We start from the raw sequence: 24088 nt of genomic DNA on the forward strand, positions 1-24088 counted from the left end.
AAGCAGAGACAACTGTACCAACTTTTTCATTTGGGTCACCAACCAGCTCCCAAATCATAACACACAGACTTATGAGTTATGAATGCTCAGCCTAGCTTAGGCTCGTTTCTAGCCAGCTCTTTAAACTTATATTAACTGGTTTCTTTTATATACCTTTTGCCTTGGGGGTCTTTTTTTTCCTTCTGTATATCTTATTTTCACTGCTTCTTGTGTCTGGCAGGCAGTTGCCTTGCTTTTTGTCCCAGACGTGTGCCTCTCTTCTCTCCCATTCTCTTTTCCTTCCCCTCCCATTCATTTCTCCTGAGCCTAGATTTCTCCTATTTATTATCTTTGCCTGCCAGCCCCACCTATCCCTCTACTACCTAGCTACTGGCCTTTCAGCTTTTTATTAAACCAATCAGGTGCCTTAGGCAGGCAAGGTGAAACAAATGCAACACATCTTTATATAAGTAAACACACATCCTTACATCGTTTAAAAAATGTAGCATAAGCAGCCGGGCGGTGGTGGCGCACGCCTTTAATCCCAGCACTCGGGAGGCAGAGGCAGGCGGATCTCTGTGAGTTCGAGACCAGCCTGGTCTACAAGAGCTAGTTCCAGGATAGGCTCCAAAACCACAGAGAAACCCTGTCTCGAAAAACCAAAAAAAAAAAAAAAAGAAAGAAAAGGAAAGGAAAGAAATGTAGCATAAGCAAATGTAACACATCTTTACACAGTTAAGTAATGTTTTACAGCATAAACAAATATAACACACTTTTGCCTAGTTAAAATAATGTTCCGTAACAAAGAAGGGATGGGTCTTATTGGTTTCCTTTGGTTTCTCACTAATGTGTGCATATGTGTGGGAAGGGATAGACTATAAATAGATTTTACCATGAGATTAATAGTAGCTAAATATAGATGGCAAGATATTAAGTAATTTGAATTTTTTCTTGGTTTGCTTTTCTATATTTTACAATCTTCTAAAAGAAATGTGGATTGCTTATAAAATAAACATACATAGGGAAGTTTTTATTTTATGTATATAGGTGTTTTTTCTGCATGTATGTCTATGCACCACATGTATGCAGTATTGGAAGAGGCCATAAAACAGCATTGGATTACCTAGAACTTGAGTTAGTTGTGAGCCTCTGTTTGAGTGATGGGAGTCGAACCCAGGTCCTCTGGAAGAGCAGTCAATTCTCTTGACCACTGAGCCCTTCCCCAGGCTCACATAGTGAAGACTTTTAAATAAGGGAACTTGAGCTAGGAATGTACCTCAGTGACTGACAGAGCACATGGCTGGCGTGCATGAGGTCCTGAGTTCAATCCCTAGTATCTCAAAAAATAAAATAAGAGACTTGTAGGTAAAATCAGACTAGGTGTGGTGGGTAGTGGCTATAATCTCAGAAATGGAGAGGCTGAGGCAGGTAGATTCTCATGACTTCAAGACCAGCATGGGCTACAGTGTAAATTCTAAGTCAGCCTGAACTACACAGCAAGAAAATTCATTATCCAACAAATAATCCAATAAAAAAAATGGAGTACAGACCTAAACAGAGGGATCTAAAATGGCTAAAAGACACTTAAGGAAATGTTCAACATCCTTAGTCATCAGAGAAATGCAAATCAAAACAACTCTGAGATTCCATCTTATAACCTGTAAGAACAACCAAGATCAAAAACACTGATGACAACTTTTTTTTTTTCACTGATGACAACTTATGCTGGAGAGGATGTGGGGTAAAGGGAACACTTCTGCATTGCTGGTGGGAGTGCAAGCTGGTACAGCCTCTTTGCATGTCAGTGTGGTGATTTCTCAGAAAATTAGGAAACAACCTTCCTCAAGACCCAGTAATACCACTTTGGGTATATATCCAAAGGATGCTCAATCGTATCACAAGGACATGTGCTCAACTATGTTGATAGCAGCATTGTTTGTCATAGCCAGAACCTGGAAACAACCTAAATGCCCCTCGACTGAAGGATGGATAAGGAAAATGTGGTACATTTACACAATGGAGTACTACACAGCAGAAAAAAAATAACATCTTGAAATTTACAGGCAAATGGATGGAGCTAGAAAACATCATATTGAGTGAGGTAACCCAGACCCAGAAAGACAATTACCACATGTACTCACTCATAAGTGGTTTTTAAACATAAAGCAAAGAAAACCAGCCCACAAATCACAATCCCAGAGAACTTAGACAACAATGAGGATCTAAGAGAGACATACATAGATCTAATCTATAGGTAGTAGAAAAAGACAAGATCTCTTGAGTAAATGGGGAGCATGGGGACCTTGGGAGAGGGTTGAAGGGGGAGGGGACAGGCAGGGAGGGGAGCAGAGAAAAATGTAGAGCTCAATAAAAATTAATAAAAAAAGAAAATTCATTATTCATCTGAATCCTACTGTATGTCAAATACTGTACAAAGCATTTTCCATACATGATGGGTTTAGTCTTCGCAATGTGAGAAATGCTATTGCTGAGCCCATTTTAAAGATGAAGAAATGAGGCTTGAGATCATATGGACTGACTGAGGAATACAACTGTGCAGATGTGCACAAATACACCTGGCTGCCATCAAATGTTAACTGTGGTACCCACTCTAAGCGTAACTGACAAAGGTGGCAGTTATTTAAGACTCAGAACTCAGGATGGTCACTTTCCTCAGCCCCATATTCCCTAATAACAATTCTCCCTTAGGTACCCTGCTATGTAGTAGATTAAACAAACTGACCACAATCCTTTCGGGCATCTCCTCATCATCATTTTTTTCTTACAATCTTATTTATTGTTTTTATTTTATGTATATCAATGCTTGCCTAAATGTATGTATTGTACCATGTATGTGCCTGGTATCTACAGAAGCCAGAAAAGGGAGTCAGGTCCCTTGGCTCTGAGGTCCAGGTGGTTTGAGCCATCTCTCCAGCTCCCGGGGCTCCTCCTTTCAAGAAGTAGATTTCCCGTTCCTCACATCTGAGTTGGCCTTGCGAGTTGCTTTGACAGACAGGTTATGGGAGAGGTGACACAATTCAAGCACCAGGGAACCTGTCAAGGTAGAATTCTATCTTGAAAACCCAAGCCCACCACCATGTGGCAAAGCCCCAAATGAAAGACTGCACAGAGGCAGAAGCTGGGCTGTCTTTGTAGCCAGAATGAACCCAGCCCCCTTACCGACCTTCCAAGTGAATGCAGCCATGGATCCAGGCAAAATCAGCAGAAAAATCTATCCAGAGGACCCACAAAAGAATGGAAAGTACTGTAATCATGACCCACCTGATGATGTCTCAACTAGCAACAGCCCGCAGATGATGATGACCCAGGGAACTAGTTTGTGTAGGTATACTAGCGGATGGTGTCACACAATGAAATGGTCTCAGACTGTATCTGCAGCACTAAGTGACTAGTGATTGTTGACTGGGGCCAGTTGATGGAGAAGGGATCTATTATGCAGCATTATCTATCTAATACAACAAGGATTTATAAGTGATCAAGCTGTCAAGTCACTGGAATGCCTATGGTTGCCATGGTTATTAAAGTTGTATGATGTGGTACAAGACCTTGCAGTCTTCCTCATGCACAGATCTAGACCAAATTCCACACGCAGAGAATGAACACAGGCTCACACTCCCTTCCAAATACTCTCTCTAAACAGAGCAATCTGCAACTAAATAGATTCTGGTGAAAAAGAGGAGAGGATGAGAAATTGTATCAAAAGAGCTCTTTCTGCTTGGAAGCAAACTATATAGAGAAGCCCGTGATAAAACCATATTTTCCTTTGTCTTTATATCACATTGGGTTCCTGCCCCTCAAGATTTACTGGTTTTTAGATGTAACTGTAGCAGATCAAGTTTCAATTACAACAGAAGGCAAGGGTCATTTACCTACAATTAAATGTCTCTTTAACAACACACTCCAAGCAAGAGGAACTTGCTGCAAGAAGCATGTGACAGGTAGCTGTCATTCTTATCACATACTCAAGGCTCTAAACCAGAAAATCCTGTTCTCCTTAAACAGAATTCAGAACCCACCACTCATCCCAGAAGATGCTTCTTCCATGTGGGTAGTTCCCTCTCAAAATCAAGAATCACAGCAGTAAGGAGGGGGATGGGGGTGTGGGTGATATCTACGGTCAGTTTGTAAAACACCAGCACATGTGCTCCTGTCAGTCATCATAGCCCTAAAAATAAAACCATCAGTAACTTAAACAACAACTTTCCCGCTTTTATAAAGGAGGAATCCAAACGATGATAAAGCCACCAATGGAGTGTAGTGGTGGTGGCTTTGGATGAGGATTCCTGAGGCTGTCACTGGGCTCCTCACAGCAGTCTCTCCTGTCTCCAACCCAACAGCCACTGCGCCTTTCCTTTTAGACCTCCTTCCTTTGCTGGTTTCAATTACCTGGTGCCTCTGGTTGGTCCTCTTCTTGACTCTCAGTCCCCTCCTTTCTGCCTTGCCTGCCACCCCAAGAGCAAAGCTGCTCCCCACAGGGCACCCTGCGTCCCTCTGGTGGTGCACAAAGGAAGAACTCTCAGGCAGGGTCATGTTATGCAGCAATTTCTCACGGATTCCTTTTTTCAGAATCCTCTCTGTCTCTGCCTCTCTTTCGCACCCTGCCCCACATATGTTTTGATCAAAGAATGAGGGTAGATTTGGTCACCAGTCAGAGAAGTGCAGTAGATTTGAATCCTAGAAACTGCTAGGGTTTTGTTTCTGGCTTTTTTAGGGGTGTCTGACAGAACTCAGAGCATTCTGCACACAAGGCAAGCACTCTGCCACTGAGCACACCCACTCATAGACAACTTTTAAAGATATTTATTATTTATTGTTAGTTGGAGGAAGGGACACATGTGGAGATCAAAGGACAACTTTGAAAAGTCAGTTTTCACCTTACACCATTACATGGGTTCCGAGAATCGAACTCAGGTCACCAAGCTTGCACAGCAGGCATCTTTTTCTGCTGAGCCATCTTGTCAGCCCATACATAACTTCCAAATGACATTTGCAAACATTTCCCGAGAGTAGTCATATGTGTACGTGTGTGTGTGTAAAAGATATATATATATTGAATTTCTACTTTAGTATCATATATATATATGATACTAAAGTAGAAATTCAATTTAAAACAACAATTACTGAATGTCCACTACCTGCCAGAGCTTAGCATAAAATTGGGGCTCTGCCATTAAGAGAACACATGGCAGAAGTAATAAAGAAAAGAAAAGCCCCACCAGCTGCTTGTTACGGGCTGGAGCTGTGGTCCATAGTAGAATCCTTGCATAGGACACAGGACCCTGGGCTCCACCCCCAGCACTACAGAAACAACAATCAACCATTGGATGGAAAATGGCAGACACTACCTCAGCATCTCCAGACAAAAAGAAATTCTCAGGTACTCATTTAAATATGAAGATAATGAGATTTATGATAACACTTGCTTCTCAACATTTTCACTGTAGGGATTAAATCAAAATGTGTGTGTTGTTTAGATTTTGCAATGTCCAGGGAGTCTATAATTACTGTGAAATAAGAGTTAAAATGTTAATGTAATTGGACGTGTCGTGCAACTATATCACTCAATTTACTTTCTACCTCAGCCAGATCCTAGACTGAAACCTGGAAGGAAAAAGGTAATCCATGAACCCTGAAATAAAACAGTTAAGGAATGGAGAGACACAGAAGAAAAGGAAGACGGTGTGTGAGTTCTAGGACAAAGCTACAGACAACATATCAGATGGTATATCAGAGATTACATAACCCAGGCCAGGGAAGAAGCACAGCATCATGGGATGCTCTGGAGATAGAGGATAATAACAGTGTAGCACTGGCTCATTAAGACCTATGTGCTAGATGTCAGAAATATGGCGAGCAATATTCTCAAAGAGAAACACTGGACATAGAATTCCCCTTCTTTTTAAGCTTTTTGTTTTATATATGTGTGTACGCATACACAGAGATATATTCATATATGTGTGTATATATATATAGTGAGCGTGTGTGAGCAAGTACGTGCCACTGTATGTATGTGGAGGTCCGAGGACAAGCCATGGGAGTCAGTTCCACAATGTGGGTCCCCAAGATCAAACTCAGGGCTTCCAGTTTAGCAGCAAAGACCTTTACCTACAGAGCCATCTCACAGCCACCCTATTTCTTTTAAATCTTATTTGTGCATTACACGGGAGCATGATGTGTTTATGTGGGCACATGTGTGGAGGTCAGAGGTCAACTCTGTGGAGTTGGTTAGTGGGAACAAACTCAGGTTGTCGGGCTTCTGTAGTAAATGACTCTTCTCCCCTGCCTAAGGCCCCCCTTCTTGAAAACATTCTGCTTATTGATTTGCAGATTGGGGCTTTGGTGCTCACCAGGTCTCACTACCCAGGAAGACTAACAGTTGGCTGCCAGATGAAAGGGAGGAAGTCCTAGACTAAGTGAGGAGTGAGGGTACTTGTCCTCCTCTGTCATGTGTGGCTCTAGAGGGTCGCTGGGCTCTCTGATGCTTGGACTCTTCATCCGCACCACGGGAATGTAATTCCACCTGACCCAACAAGGTCATTGGGGTAATGGGTACAGAAAATGCTTTGAGGGACTGCAGAGACAGCTTAGTGGTTAACATTACCTATTGCTCCTGCAGAGGACCCAGGTTCAATTCTCAGTACCCACAGGTGGTTCATACCCATTTATCACTCCAGTTCCAAGGGGTCTGGTGTCCTCTTCTGATCTCTGTAGATGCCAAGCGTGCCCATGGAGCACAAACATACATGGAGGCCACAAACTCACATGCAAAATAAAATGAATAAATGTGAGGTTTTTTTTTTTTTTTTTGATTTTTCGAGACAGGGTTTCTCCGTAGCTTTTGGTTCCTGTCCTGGAACTAGCTCTTGTAGACCAGGCTGGCCTCGAACTCACAGAGATCCGCCTGCCTAAATGTGAGTTTTTAAAAAAGAAAAGATGGAGAGATGGCTCAGAGGTTAAGGACACTGACTGTTCTTCCAGAGGTCCTGAGTTCAAGTCCCAGCAACCAAATGGTGGCTCACAACCATCTAAAATGAGATCTGGTGCCCTCTTCTGGCATGCAGGCATACATGGTGGCAGAACACTGTATTGTATATGTAACAAATAAAATCTTTAAAAAAAAAAAAAAGAAAGAAATGAACGTTAGGTGTGGTGGCACATGCCTTTAATCCCAGAATTTGGGATTAATCCCAGCACCCGGAAGGCAGAGGAAGGTGATCTCTGTGAGTTTGAGGCCAACCTGGTCTACAGAGTGAGTTCTAGGATAGCCAGGACTGTTACACAGAGAAACCCTGTCTCAAAAATCAAAAATAAAATAAAATGAGGGAGGGAGGGAGGGAGGAAGGAAGGGAGGGAGGGAGGGAGGGAGGGAGGGAGGGAGGGAGGGAAGAGGAAGAAAATAAGAAAGAAGGAGGCTTTAACGTCTCTCATCCAGTGTCCACCAAGAGAAGGCCAGACTGTGATTCACCTGTCACTGGGAGGCAACTGTTGCCGAAGGCTGGACTTCACCGTCAAGATGGGAGCAGCTGGGACACTCCACTGTGATTCCAGGCACTCCTTCCCTAGGAACCACAGCTGCCTGCTGTGTATATTTCTGTGCCTCTCCCACTCTGCATGAGGTCTCCTGAGAAGTGAGAATACACACAAAGTACAAAATTAACTGGAGGGGGACTCCATCTACACAGCTTTTGGGGCTCATTATCCATGCTAGGGTGGGTCATTTCAATGAAGAAGCTATTTTGGGGTCACCCACAATCCCATAAGTCAAATAAGCTCAGTGAGAACAGCAGTGTTGGTTTAGGGCCAGAATGCTTGTGGCTGTGAGTTTACCTGGTTTAGCATTCTCCCTCATCTGTAAGTCCAAACAGATACCTCACAAAAATACCTTATCGTTTCATTTCCTGAAGAAAATTCTTGCCGGGCGATGGTGGCGCACGCCTTTAATCCCAGCACTCGGGAGGCAGAGGCAGGCGGATCTCTGTGAGTTCGAGACCAGCCTGGTCTACAGCACTAGTCCCAGGACAGGCTCCAAAACCAGAGAAACCCTGTCTCGAAAAAAAACAATTAAAAAATAAAAAAAAAAAGAGATAAAAAAAGAAAAAAAGAAGAAAGAAAATTCTTTCTTTCTTTCTTTCTTTTCCGAGACAGGGTTTCTCTGTAGTTTTGGAGCTTGCCATGAAACTCTTGTAGACCAGGTTGGCCTAGGAACTCACAGAGATCTGCCTGCCTCTGCCTTCCGGGTGCTGGAATTAAAGGTGTGCACCACCACTGCCCAGCCCTGAGGAAAATTCTTTAAGAGAAATAAGTAAATCGCCTCTAGTATTTTGACCTAATTTTTAAACTCTGTTTGATATTTAAGCCTTGTTGTAAACTACATCCTTCAAAGAGCTAGAGAGATAGCTCAGTTGTTAAGAGAGGACCTGAGTTCAGTTCCCAGCATCCACACCTAGTAGTTCAAAACCACCTGTGACTCCAGCTCTAGGGATCTGATGTCCTCTTCTGGGCTCTGTATGCACCAGCACCTACAGACACAGACCTATATATACATAGATACAAACTTATACATGCAGGTCACATAGACACGAACTTAAACATATAATTCTAAAATAATAAAACTAAATCATTTTTTAAATTACATCTTTTAGATAATGTGAAAACCATCAAATTATACAAACAGTATCACTGTAAAGACATATAGCTCACACCTATTTCTTGTAAATGTCTGTTGCCCTTAAGAGTCTCTCTCACTCTCTTTAAACCTGAAGCATGTATTTATCATTTCTACCTAATAAACTCACTAACTCAGCTTCAGGCTGACTCATCCTGAAATTCTTTCTGCAACATAGTCAAGGATTTGACTTTGTTTATTGGAGGTCACTAAGGGAGCAATTCCTCTGACGTTTGGTAGCAGTGCTGGGCTGTGTCCCCTCATTACCAAGGACTTGACCATAGCCTGCCAAGGTTGCCAGAGCCCAGGCTTTTACCATAAAAACTGTAGTTAATGAGGAGTCTGCTAATTATATCAGCTAGCTATTGCTGCATAACAAATGACCACACAACTTGATAGCTGATATCAAGAGTATACTACTTTTTACTATTTTACTAGTTCATTAGATAGCTTTTACTAACTGATATCACAACCTTCATTTGGAAGATTTACTGGGACATAGGCTTTTTTAGGTGTATTTTTATTGATTGATTGATTGATTGATTGATTGATATTGAGACACCATAGGCCAGGGTGGCCTCCAACTTGCTTTGTAGCCATGGATGACTTTGAACTCCTGAACCTCCTAACCTTACCTCCCAAGTGCTGGTATTAGAGGAATATACCAGTACGTCTGTTTTATGCAGGGTTAGGGATAAAAGCTAGGATTTCTAGCAGGCTATATAGGCACTCTGCCAACTAAGCTACATCTCCAGACCTATGTATAAATTTCTCCAATTTTAAAATATTAACTAATTTTTAATAGAAAAATGTAGCGTGATTAATAGAAACTGAGAGACAAAAATTGGGGTTCAACCTGAAGGTGAGAAAAGCAAAACAGCCAGCCACTGGCTCTTACCTCTACCTTCAGTCTGAAATGGCAATCCTGCCCCCAGGAATCTCAGAATGAGACTGTCTGAAAGCTGTTTCCTCCCATTTTATATTCTTCTCTAGGGCTGGGATTAAAGATGTGCACCACTGGGATTAAAGGCATGCACCACCCAATTTCTATGGCAACTAGTGTGACTACTGGGATTAAGGTGTGTGTCACCACTGCCTGATCTGTAAGGCTGACCAGTGGGGCTGATTTACTTCCTGATCTTCAGACAAGCTTTATTTATTAAAATACAAATGAAATATCACTATAAGAAAACATTATGTGGAACTGGCAAGATGGCTCAGTGGGTAAAGGCAGCTTTACCCCGGCAACCTGAGTGCAATTCCCTGGATTCAACTGTACACACAATTTAAAAAAGTTTGTTTGTCTGTTTGTTTTTTGAAACAGGGTTTTTCTGTGTAGCTTTGGATCATGTCCTGGAACTCACTCTGTAGACCAGGCTGGCCTCAAACTCATAGAAAGTGAGTTTTAAAGAAGACATTGTATAGCCGGGCAGTGGTAGTGCATGGGAGGCAGAGGCAGTCTGATCTCTTGTGAGTTGGAGGCCAGCACGATCTACAGAGTGAGTTCTAGGACAGGTTCCAAAGCTACACAGAGAAATCCTGCTTTGAAAAAAATATAATAATAATAATGAAATAAAAACATTGTGTAAACCGGGCGGTGGTGGCGCACGCCTTTAATCCCAGCATTTGGGAGGCAGAGGCAGGCGGATCTCTGTGAGTTCGAAACCAGCCTGGTCTACAAGAGCTAGTTCCAGGACACGCTCCAAAACCACAGAGAAACCCTGTCTCGAAAAACCAAAAAAAAAAAAAACAAAAAAAAAAAAACAAAACATTGTGTAACACTACAAAACTCATCAGAGCCCTAAATTTTGAACTTGGGCTGCTATGCAAAGTAACTCTTTCAGCTAATCCTTTGATGTACATCTATCTGGTACATTCTATCTGGTTTTCCTCAGTTCAAGGAGTCCAATTCAGGGACTTGGGTTCTGCTCCTCAATCCTGATCCTCTTGGACAGAGCTTCTCAAGGTGTGACCTCAAGACCCCAAGCGTCGGTAGCACCTAAGAACATGTCAGAAATGCAAATTCTTTGGCCCCACCCTAAATCTACTGATGCAGGCACTGTGGACAGGACCAGACATCAGGCCAACCTGGGCTGGTTCTAAACTATTTTTATGCACTGGAGAACTTAACAAACTACTATTGCCAGACCCCCACCCAGATATTCTGATTTACATACCCTGAGTGCAGCCCTCCCTTCAAGAACTTAAGTGCTCTGCAAAAGACTCTAAGAGCTATCTCAGAGGGAAAGCTAGGAGAGTGGAAGGCTACCCACCCCTACCCCAACTCCGTCCCTGTCCCACACCCACACACCCAAAGCTGTGATCTGACTCAAGGCCTTCCACATGCTAGTCAAGTGCTCCGCCCCTGAGCTACATCCCAACATGCTAGTCAAGTGCTCCGCCCCTGAGCTACATCCCAACATGCTAGTCAAGTGCTCCGCCCCTGAGCTACATCCCAGCCGGAGACTCATTCTTGCTGCAGCTGCTTTTCAGTTGCTTTCCACAGAGCACAATGGTAGTTATGTCCTGATAAAGACATCTCCTTTTTTAAGATTGATTTATTTATTATGTATACAGTGCTCTGCCTGCATGCTTGCCTGTATGCCAGAAAAGGGCACCGGATCTCATTATAGATGGTGGTGAGCCACCATGTGGGTTGCTGGGAGTTGAACCCAGGACCTCGGGAGGAGCAGCCTGTGTTCCTAACTTGAGTCATCTCTCCAGCTTTAATAAAGGCATCTTAAGGTCAAATAGTTACAAGCCTAATCCTCAAAATTCAGAGACTGTCTGTGTGCACAAATACATATGCAGGAATTAGCCTGCATGATCACGGAGGCTCAAGATCTGCATGGGGGGCCAGGGAGAGGTCCAGCAGGTAAAGTGATTGCCATGCAAGACTGATGACCTGAGTAGAATCTCTGGTACATGTACAGGTGGAAGGAGAGAACCTACTCCACAAGGTTGTCTTCAACCCTCCACATGCTGCAGCACACCTGCACAAAACACACTAATAATAAATAATAAAGACCTATAAGGTGAGTTGGAGGCCCAGGAGAAACAGGTATATAAAGAGAAAAAAACGATCCCGGTCCAAAGGTAGCCAGGCAGGTGAAGTTGCCTGTTAGACTTTTTAGTTCAACTTAGGTAGAAGGATATACTTTACTAATCTACCAATTTAAACACTAATGCTATCTAGAAACACACTCATAGATACAGCCCAAGTAGTGACTGACCAAATATTTAGACATTCCGTAGCCCAGTCAAATTGACACATAAAACTAATCATCACAGGGAATATGGACTTGAATTTGCAGACCAGTTTTTCCCAAATGTTTTTCATGAGGATCTAGGCCAATGAAATTCTCCACCAAAAAGTCCTCTGTGAAAACACAAGTCTTGGGGAACGCTGTGTAATGAGGCATATTAACATATCAAAGCTGTGAATCACCCCACAGGAAAGAAGTGACTCATAACTTTCTCAACATAGTGTTTGATCCCAGAACCTGTTTTTTACTTAACACCTATTCGTTTCCCACAGAACTAAAGTGCTGCACAGCGCATATTGGGAAATGCTGTGCCAAGCCATGGGAAGATAATACAGATTTGGAACGTGGGATGGGGCATGATGTTTTAGAGGAAGTTGACAGTGGTATATAGTGAGATTAAAGGGAAGAGTCTAGAAACAGAGAGCCCAGCCATGTCTAACACGATAAAGGCTTGTTTGTGCTTAAGTGGGGATGGGCAGAAAAGGATTATGATGAGATATTTAATGGAAAAGAGCTGTATAAAAAGTTATAAGGAGAAAATAATAGAAAATTCCAAAATTTGGAGCTTATGAAATGAAAGAACAAATAGCCTCTGATAAGAAAAAGAATGGAGCCGGGCGATGGTGGCGCACACCTTTAATCCCAGCACTTGGGAGGCAGAGGCAGGCGGATCTCTGTGAGTTCGAGGCCAGCCTGGTCTACAGAGCTAGTTCCAGGACAGGCTCCAAAGCCACAGAGAAACCCTGTCTCGAAAAACAAAAACAAAAACAAAAAAAAAAAAAAAAAGAAAAGAAAAAGAATGGAAAGAAAAGCTGGCTCAGGAGCAAAAGTATGCCATATTTGGTAGAGGTGTAGCTCAGTGGCAGAGACGGGCCCAGCTGAGGGAAGCCCTGAATTCGATGCCAACACCCCCAACACACATGCATACCTGCACACACGCACGCACACAAAATACGTTCAATTTGTGATGTGTTAGTTTAAGAATCACAGTAGACAGAGGGCTCTAAGAAACATGCAGCAGTTTTCTGAATTCTGAGATTTGTCTGCAAGATATCAAAATGATTCATTAACTTGAGACTCATCAGCATGGAGCTGGAAATTAAGTCATCTTTATTTCTTTCCTTCAGTCAGTCTGATCCCTTCTCTTTGAAACAGTCACGCTTTTTAAGCCAGCCTCAAGTCCTCTTGGTGGGTGATCAAAGACGCTTTCTGGTACATCTCTGCACTGTGGCAGGAGGGAGCACTATCCTTTAATGAAGGAAGCCTCAGACTCCACTTATGGAGCCTCAGATGACTGTGGACAAAAACATCACACTCTTCCTGTGGCAAGCAAAACGTAACATTCAACATTCTCTTCGGGGCCTTCGTATTACAGAATCCCAAAGCTCTAGGTACACAAAGTCAGCAGCTTTCATACAGGTCTTCGCTCCCGGCAGATTTCATAAACTGAAAAAGCCTTCCTGCAATCTCCTGGATGCGTGTACATGCTGGGCATCATTGTCAATCAATTCAGCAAGTCTTTACCAGGTGCCTTCTACGCACTTAGTCCTGAAGTGGTCCAAGGCCTTTCCCCTTCTCCTCCATGTTGTTCTATTTGAATCCTAGCTGTTCCCCACTTCCCCATCAGTTTCTTTAATTACTTTGGGCTTTGGCTTTCTTATTACAAAAATGTCTTCTTCGATTATTTATTCGTGCATGCATGCATTTATTCAAAAATTGCTTCTGAGCTCCTGCCTTGTAGCTATAGTTATACCAGGCACTGTCTCATCTCACAGTGGCAAAAGGGTTAGGTGTGGTCCTTGTAGCCATGGAGCTTAAATTGCCCTGCATTCTTAAAAAAATTAGAGATAATTTGTGCAAATTACAAGGCACGGAGGTTCGTGTCTAGAATGTACTCAATAAATACTGGCTTCCTTACTTTTGACAGATCAAAGCCCACAGATGCAAGTGTTTGGTAGCCAACACAAGCCTGGGCAGCAGGAGAACTATGGCAATCTTACCTGTGGTGCCCCCGTCCTCACCAAAGGGCAAGAGGTACTGAACACAAACTCCTTGTCCCAGAACAGACATGGATCCAGGATTCTTTCAGTTTTAAAGGAAAGCAGGAAAAATCCCTGTTTTTAGATGTTTCAAACCTAATGTGGGCCAAATACAATATATCTGACCCCGTGAATGCAGGTTTGCAAGCTGACCCCGAGCAGGCAGGGTCCTCAACAAACTCTCAGTTTTCATTCTCTCTGAGACATTATGCTGAGAAGCTAATGGACCCTCGAGTGAAATCCTATTTCACTCCAGCTCAATCTCAATCAATCAGCCTAACTCTCTTCACGCTCCACTGAAACAGGAACCTGGAGTGACAGGATCATTATCACCAGAGGAAAGGAAATCTCAGCACGGGTCATCAGTTTGCATGGTACAGAAGACTAGAAGGGCTAGATGGGAGCAAACAACGGGAGGAGGCGCGGGAGAGAGCAGCGAAGCATGGGCAGTTCAAGGATGCAATCACGCTGATTGGATTTGAAGGTATCACTGAGAGACAGCCACATACATAACCGCAACATTTAGTCAGCCCCTGGAAGGTGGTCCTCCGCCAGTGTGAAGCTCACTGCTTCTGTCACCTCTGATTCACTCTTTCCACTTCAACCCATTTTGTTTATGGATTTAATATCTGGTTCTGTCCTCTTTGAAAGAGCTCACGATTTCCCTCAGTCCTCTCTTCCCCCTCCTGTTTCAAAGCAGGGCAGATGGAAAACCCATAATAGGCCAAGAGCAGATGTGAAGACATAGGGATATTCGTGTTGCTTCAGTGTGGAGTCCTAAATGAAGCTAGCTTAACAGGCAAGAATGAAGCAGCCTCATCCCTTAGAGTCTAAGCATGCTGTCATTCTGCTTCACAGAAACCCAGTAAGTAGATAATTCTAAGCTCATATGACCTGGTCGAATGTTATTTTGTATTTATTTATTTATTTATTTATTTATTTATTTATGTATTGTGTATACAACATTCTGTCTCCATGTATGCCCACACGCCAGAAGAGGGCGCCAGATCTCATTACAGATGGTTGTAAGCCACCATGTGGTCGCTGGGAATTGAACTCATAACCTCTGGAAGAGCAACCAGTGTCTTAACCACTGAGCCATCTCTCCAACCCGAAAGTTACTTTGTATTCAACCATGTAAGATTAACTGGACATTCTATAAGACCGTGTGATCCTGCAGACCTGAGTGCCCCTCCGCTGCATCACATGACTTGAGATAGCACATGTGTCTCATATACTAGGAGAGTATGGGAACAATAACACTGGTACCAGGCTTATTCCTTGGCACGCATGAGACACATGAGTCCTATAGAAGAAGTGCTGAACTCAGTTCACAATTGAAATTGTGATGAACTGAGGAGTTCTGTACTTTTTTTTTTCTCTTTGGAGGCCTACCACCCAGTTCCCAAATAAATACACGAAGAATTATTCTTAATTAAGAATGCTGGCCTTAGCTTGGCTTGTTTCTAGCCAGTTTTTCTAACTTAAATTATCCTGTTTCCCTTTAACTATGTCTTGCTTCTGGGCCTTTTAACTTTCTTTTTTTTAAATATTTATTTATTTATTATGTATACAATATTCTGTCTGTGTCTGTGCCTGAAGGCCAGAAGAGGGTGCCAAACCTCTTTACAGATGGTTGTGAGATACCATGTGATTGCTGGGAGTTGAACTCAGGACCTTTGGAAGAGCAGGCAATGCCCTTAACCACTGAGCCATCTCTCCAGCCCCCCCCCTTTTACCTTTCTTTATTCCATATTATCTTTCTTTCCTTCTTACTCCATGGCTGGCTGGGTGGCTGGCATCCACCTCTCCTCCTTTTCTCACTCATCCCCTTCACTCTCTTCCCTAGATTTTTCCTCCTGTTTATTCTCTCTACATACTGGCCCCACCTATTTCTCTCTTCCACATAGCTATTGGCAATTCAGCTTTTTATTAGATCAATCATGTGTTTTAGGCAGGCAAAGTAACAGAGCTTCTCAGAGCTAAACAAATGCAACTTAAAAGAATGCAACACATCTTTATGTCATTAAAACAAACATTCCACAGCATAAACGAATGTAACATACCTTAAATTAATATTCTACAATAGAGTTCCTCAAAAAGAAAAAGCCTAGGCTGTCAGAAGAGTCGACCATGAATGAAAGACTTTGGCAAATGAATGTCTCACTCGGCTTGGGCTGCCATAACCAAACACCACAGACCAAATAGCTTAAGTGGGAGAAATTATTTTCTCACAATTCTGGAGATTGGTTTCTGGTGAGGGCTCTCTTCTGGCTTGCAGAAGACAGAGAGAATCTTTGTCTTAAAGGGGGAGTCCAAGAGTTCTACAGGTTTAGGGCCCATGCAATTAGTACTCATTTCACATCACTTACCATTAATTACCTCCTAAAAATACTATGTCCAGAAAGAGTCACATTAGGGGTTAGGATTTCACCATGTGAATGGTGACTCGGAGGGAGCCACACAATTACGTCATAGCAGTGAGCTAGTTAGACTAGCATGATTAGATGCTGAAGGATCATCGCATGATTACTCCCTACCCCATGTTCGAGTTTTCTTTAGCTCTATGAAATAAAAGCACACAGCAGGAAGCTGTGTCACAGGGACTAAGAACTCAGCTACAAGAACATACCAGGAGGTTGAAGTGTCTCCCAGATGCTTAAGGACATGAAAGAGATTAGAGATTGGTCTTCTGAGGGAAGAGGCTGACACCAACACAGGCTGTAGCCAATGAGCTGTGTGTAAATCAGCATCTAGAGGAGGTTAGTAGACAGTGTGGTCAGTGAATGAGGAGCAGTCTGGATCAGTGGCCCAGTGAAAGCTGGCGATGACAGTGGAAGAGAGAGGAGCACCATGCCTGTGGTCAAAAGGAATTCAAAACATCGGAAACAGGAGATGCCAAGCAGAAAGTCTGCTGCTCCAATTATACCCAAGAGCCTCCTCCCTCCTCTCAAGGCTTTCTAACACCTCCCCTCTCCAATTCAGAGGAGAACCTTGGCACCAGGCTTTCTGCCAATCATAGATTGAACTATGGCTACAAATGTCACAAGTGAGGAAAAAGATGTGTGCTACCTGCATTTTCTTTTTTTCTTTTTTAGTTTTTAATGATTTATTTAACTTTATTTTATGTGTTGGTGTGAAGGTGTCAGGAGCCCTGGAACTGGATTTACAGACAGTTGTGAGCTGCCATGTAGGTGCTGGTTCCCTGGAAGAGCAGTCGGTGCTCTTAACCTCTGAGCCATCTCTCCAGCCCGCTCCCTGCATTTTCCATCAACCTAGAGAGCACACACTGGTGGAGTCCTTTTTCTCAAACTGCTTGAGCCTGTAAATACAGATTTTCTTAACACCTTGCTAACAATAGTAGGGTTTGCTATGTCTAAATTTAAAGTCAAGAAGCTAAACTAAATATTGTGTTTCTCTTTTATAAAAATGAGAAATGGTGCTAGGGAGATGGCTCTGTGGCTTAGCGCTTAGTGGACAAGAGTGAGGGCCAGAGTTTGGATCCCCAAAACCCAAGCAGATGTAAGAGGGCATGGCAGCCTTCCTATAACTGTAGTTTTTGGAAGGAGGAGACAGAGATCTCCAGAACAAGCGTGCTAGCAGGACTAGCCGTAAGGCCAGTTCTGGGTTTGACTGGGACTTCAATGACCAAGGTGAAGAGCAACTGAAATGATCCATGCACACACGCGGGACCCCGTGTGCACAACTGTCAAAAGCCTCTAAGAGTTCCCAGCCAGGCTGGGAACTCTTCATTTTTGTGGTACTTGACTGCTCCAACATCTGTCACATGGACAATTCCCTATCACACTCATCTCTGGTGACCTCCTCTTCCTTTTCAACTCTCTGACCATTGTTGGTACACCATTGTCAATCCAGGCATCCATGGGAATTTTTTTTTTAATTCCTTTGTTCAGAGCTAATGCTTGATGCCCCTACTTTATTTATTTATTTATTTATTTTGGTTTTTCGAGACAGGGTTTCTCTGTGGTTTTGGAGCCTGTCCTGGAACTAGCTCTTGTAGACCAGGCTGGCCTCGAACTCACAGAGATCCACCTGCCTCTGCCTCCCGAGTGCTGGGATTAAAGGCCTGTGCCACCACCGCCCGGCCTATGGGAATTTTTTTTAAATATTTATTTATTATGTATACAATATTCTGTTTTGCGTGTATGTCTCCAGGCCAGAAGAGGGCACCAGACCTCATTACAGATGGTTGTGAGCCACCATGTGGTTGCTGGGAATTGAACTCAGGACCTTTGGAAGAGCAGGCGATGCTCTTAACCACTGAGCCATCTCTCCAGCCCCACCTATGGGAATTTTTAAAACCTCCTCTGTACCTGTGGCACCACCACAAGGAACTGCCTTGTGCACTTAGATGCTTGAAGGATCCCCATCTGAAAAGCAGTAAATGGAAAGTCAGACACAGAAGGGGCTGGGCTGACCTGGAACAGAGAGCCTCCAGCTCTCCTCACTGAGCGCTGGTCCCTCTGCCTGCTGCATAGCCAACCTGTGCCTGTCCTAAGAAGGCGGAAGGAAAGCAACACTGAGCTGGCCTGGCTTTGCACCTGTTTGGCTTTCTCAGTGGCCTCCTCTGCCTTGCCCTGCCCGAAGCACTGACCACTCAGAAGCATCATTTCCTGAGAGCTCCTTTCACTGCCTACATCCAAGAAGGCCACCACCTCGGTTTAAATCATGATCTGCACTGATTGTTTAGACTGCTGATTCTGTGCTTCACACCTATAGCCCAGACACTTGGGGTCCAGGCTCACGACAGCTTAGGCCACACACACCCTTTACACCTTGTGTTTTTAACACTGACGTCGTTACCTCCTCTCAGTCCAGCCTTCCTCAGGCTCTTTCCAGAAGACAGTCGATCCTCCCTCAGTCAAAATCATCAAAGTTACCTATGTTTCTTTAAAGACTTATTTGAAGCACTGCAGTGATGAGAATGAATCATATTGGCTCTTTTGAAAGACCAGTTTTATCACTGGCTTGAAGGTGTGCCCATGCTTACTGTTCTCATAGGAGTACTGTGTCCAAATCAGCCTCCTGAGTCACCTACACCACCTTGTTTAGCACCTGAACCGCGGTAGTCACTTCTCATCCAACCTCCCTTGTTCATGTTCTTCTAACTGCTGCCAAGGTATTTTTCATTTGCTTGTTTCTTTGTTTTTTTGTTTGTTTGTTTGTTTCTCGTAATGTAAAGATTTTTTTTCATTTTGCTGAAGTAATAAAACATCTACTGTAGACAACTTGGAACAAATCTTGTTTCAGATATTCACTGCTAATGTGTATGTATGTATTACGTATTCCAGCCAACTGCTCTCAATGGCCATACCTCTTTAGAAGGACATTCTTGTATGTCCTATTTTAAAAATTAGTCTTGTGTATATTTTTTTATATCAGTCTCTTGTTTTATAAAAATATTACAAAATATTTTATTAGGTTTATTTCTGTATTCCTAATCTTAAGAAAATACACTGTGGTAAATATTTTTTAAGACTTATTTATTTATTGTGTATAGTGTTCTGCCTTCATGTATACCTTCAGACCAGAAGAGGGCACCAGATCTCATTACAAATAGTTGTGAGCCACCATGTGGCTGCTGGGAATTGAACTCAGGACAGGACCTTTGGAAGGGCAGTCAGTGCTCTTAACCATTGAGCCATCTCTCCAGCGCATGTGGTAAATATTTTTATACATAGATCTTGACCATATTCATGTTTTTCTTACAGCTTTAGAAGAGCCAACGATGCTACATATTTTAAAAATTCTGAAGTTGTCACCAAACTCACTGACAGAAGGGTTTGATCCAATTACATTTCCACTGTGGGTTCACTGTAATGTGTAAATCAGACTATTGCTGAAAACTGGGAAGAAAGTTATAGGTTCAGGTACAGAAAAGCAGAGAAGGCTCAGAAATAAGCCGTTCAGGCCAGTGTCTCTAAGCATAGCTGTGGCGCATTGCTGAGTTCAGTTCCCAACACCCACATCAAGTGGCTCACAACTGCCTGTTACTCCAGTTCCAGGGGATCCATTGTCTTCCTCTGGCCTCCTTGGGTACCTGCACGTACATACACACTGCTGGGTAGTTTATGTCAAATTGATACACGCTAGAATTCATCAGAAAGAAGGGAACCTCAATTTTAGAAAATGCCTCCATAAGGTAGGCTGTAGGCAAGCCTGTAGAACTTACTGATTGATGTGGAAGAGGGAGGGCCCAGCCCATTGTGGGTGGAGCCAACCCTGGGCCAGAAGTCCTGGGTTCAATAAGAAAGCAGGCAGGGCAAGCCAAGAGAAGCAAGTCAGCCGGGGCGGTGGTGGCGCACGCCTGTAATCCCAGTACTCGGGAGGCAGAGGCAGGCGGATCTCTGTGAGTTCGAGACCAGCCTGGTCTACAGAGCTAGTTCCAGGACAGGCTCCAAAACCACAGAGAAACCTTGTCTCGAAAAAACCAAAAAAAAAAAAAAAAACAAAGAGAAGCAAGTCAGCTGCACTCCTCTGTGGCCTCTGCATCAGCTCATGCCTCCAGGTTCCTGCCTGTTTGAGTCCTGACCTGACTTCCTTTGATGATGAACTGGGAGGTGGAAGAGTAAGCAAAACAAACAAACCCTCTCCTTCCCAAGTTGCTTTGGTGATAGTGTTCCATCACAGACAGCAATGATAACTCTGACTAGAACAGAGACAGGCAAGCACACACACATATGAAAACAAAAGTATTTTAATGTGAAAATACAGCCAAGCTTGGTGATACAGGCCTGTAATTCCACCTATTTGGGAAGCTAAAGCAAGATAATTGAAAAATTATGGTCCGTCTGGAATATACAGTGTTTAGTTTAGTCTGGGCCACTTAGTAAAATCTATCTCAAAAGAAAACTACAAAGAAAAGGGGGGTATAGCTCAGCAGTTTTTGTCTATATGTATGCACGAGCCCCTGGGATTAATCATCATCCCCCACACAAAGGTTCAAAACTGAACATTTTTTATTTGATTCTTAAAATGAAAGACCCCCGGTGTGGGGAGACTCTCACTCAAGTCTCGGGATAACACGACCCCCCCAGTAACTCACGAGAGACCATCCTTGCTGCAATCACACAAGGTTTATTTGACAGGTACCAGTGCACTGGGGCCGAGACTCATAACCCACGCAGGGGAGGAGTTCAACCCCGAGTAATTGGGAGAAGAGATTTTTAAGGGAAGAAACCACAGCCCAGTAATCTGAAAGGGGTAGGGAAGGCATCCCAGAAAATTCCGAAAATACCAGTGATGATCAAAAGGGGGCAACTCCCTGTTTCTCAAGATTACAATCTAACTTTATCTTCAGCTAGTTCCTGAAACTGAACTGGCTAATCCTAGATTTCTGATTCTTCTCTCCCTGCTTAGATTTTTGGCTCTATTTTTTCCTGCTTTGGGGGGGGGGGGTCTGGATTTATCCAGGTCTTTCAAAAGCAGACATGCAAGACCAAGAACTTTCATTTTTTACACACAAGTAAGTATTTGATAGCTTCCTTCATTAGTTATTAAGGGTGATTAAGGTTTTATGTTCACAGGAAAAAAAAAATGAAGTACTACCAGGAGTTGAAAATTTTGGACTGCTCAGGAAGTTTGGCAATGATGCTAATTTTCTTTTCTTTTCTTAAGATTTATTTATTTATTTATTATGTATACAGTGTTCTGGTGCCAGCACACCAGAAGAGGGCACTAGACCTCATTACAGATGGTTGCGAGCCATCATGTGGTCGCTGGGAATTGAACTCAGGACCTCTGGAAAAGCAGGCAGTGCTCTTAACCACTGAGCCATCTCACCAGCCCATGATGCTAATTTTCTGCTGCACATGTGAAAACACAGGTTATGGGAGTTTCCAGTCTTCTAGAAGAATCTTTTTGCCTTCTCCACTGTTGTCATTGTCTTCTTGTTGCTGTTATGTTCACTCTCCCTCCCTCTCTTCTTCTCCCTCCCTCTCTCTCCATAGTCCTGGCTATTCAGAAACTTACCTTGTAGACCACGTTGCCTCAAACTCACAGAGTCCTGCCTGCCTCCGCCTCCTGAGTGCTGGAATTAAAGGCACGTGCCACCACCACCCAGCTATTGCTCCTCTCTTATTCCTCTGTTATCACCAAATTCTGAATCCCTGCCTAGGCAGAATAGAAGCACCAGGCACATTTTAGGGTCGTTTGGCCCCAATAAATCAGAACCAATGGTCTGAATGGCTCAAAATCTCCCATCTAGGCTCCTTTACTGGTAAAGAAGACTGACTCATAAGACGATCAGATGTTTGGGGGATGGAAGGGGCTGAAAGCAATCTTGAGGGAAGGTCAGAGACTTGTCATCTTTTGTTTGTTGGGGAATATTATTTTAAGGTATACGACTTTTGTTAACGCTGCATTTGTTTAACTCTGTGAAGCTGTGATTCTTTGCCTGTCTAAAACACCTGACTGATCTAATGAAGAGGTCAATAGGCGGGGCTAACAGGCAGAGAGTACAAATAGAAGGAGAGATGAGGAAAATGGGAGAGGGCAGCGAGAGAACAAGGACAGGAGGACACCAGGGGCCAGCCACACAGCAAGCCACAGAGAAAGAAGTAAAGAAGGGTATATAGAAATAGAAAAAGAGAAAAGCCCAGAGGCAAAAGGTAGTTGGGATAATTTAAGTTGAAAAATTAGCAATAAACAAGCCCAGCTAAGACCAGGCATTCACAACTAAAAATAAGCTTCTGTGTGTGATTTACTTGGGAGCTGAGTGGCCCTCAAAAAGCCAAAAGAGCATAACATCACATCACAACATTTGTTTGTTTTTGCTTTTTCCAGACAAAGCTTTTCTGTGTATCACTGGCTGTCCTGGAACTCACTCTGTAGACCAGGCTAGCCTCGAACTCACAAAGATCCAACTGCCTGTACCTCCCAAATGTTGAGATTAAAGGTGTGCACCAACTCTTGGCTTTGGAAGCCCCTAGCTTAGGTGATGGAAGAATATATGGGACTGTTTAACATTAGCAAGGCTTAGAAGTCTGAGCTGAGTCTTATCAAACACAAACAAGGCTGTATTGAGAACTGTAGTCATACTATTTCATACTGGGATGAGCTTTCTCTGGCTACTGGCCTACAGATTCATAATACTGTGGATGTGAAGAGGAAAGACTAGTAGGAAAGAGAAGCAAGACCTTCCTACATCAGTGACTACCCAAGGAAATAGTTATCTATGCAACTGGTTCTAGCTATCAGTTCAACACATCTTTTCCCATCTAGCCCTGGGAAATCATGCTTCTAAAACATATATGATTGCCAAGGGGTGGTGGTACTCGCCTTTAATCCCAGCACTTGGGAGGCAGAGGCAGGCGATCTCTGTGAGTTCGAGGCCAGCCTGGTCTACAAGCTAGGGCTGTTACAAACAAATGTATATGATTAGCCCAACAATCAGCTTAGAAGAGAATATGGAGTCTGACTTCTTCAAGCCCAGCTTGCATTTCAAGAGGGATTCTTAACAGAAACTGCCTGAGAAAGAACTGTTCTACTATACTTCAGTACATTTCCATTCCTTTATCTAGAAAAAGGAGGAGAGAAAATTGGCTAATTATTCCTACTTGATTCTGTCAACATTTCTACTGCCAAGAGTAGCAATTACTCACCAGCAGACACTAGAAACACCCACATGCTAACAGACATGTACCGTCAGGCCCCTGTCAGGTTTTCCCAACTTTCCATTCCACTCATGGAAGCCTTTGGTTGAAGTATTCCCAAACACCAGAATAGGGCTTGTCTCAACAGCAGACTTTTTTAATTTTGCATTTCCTTTTATGTGTTAGGGGTGTTGTGTCTGCATGTATGTCTGTGCCCCACATGGCCAGATAGGGGGTCATATACCCTGGAAATGGAGTTACAGATAGTTGTGAGCCACCATGTAGATACTAGGAATCAAACCTGGGTCCTCTGGAAGAACAGCCAGTGCTCTTAACCTCTGAGCCTTCTTTCCAGCTCTGAACAGTGGAGTTTCATATGCAATAAAATTGCAAGCAACCATGACTTACAGGCATATGCTGTGATTCCACCATCTATTCTTAGATCACAGGAAAGATAGAATACCCAAAGATAGAGGGAGAAAGAAAAGAAGAGGAAAGTCAAAC

The sequence above is a fragment of the Microtus oregoni genome, unplaced genomic scaffold (genome assembly GCF_018167655.1).
Source record: "Microtus oregoni isolate MIOR12 unplaced genomic scaffold, Mior012 000002F_ref0000024, whole genome shotgun sequence".
NCBI lineage: Eukaryota > Metazoa > Chordata > Mammalia > Rodentia > Cricetidae > Microtus > Microtus oregoni.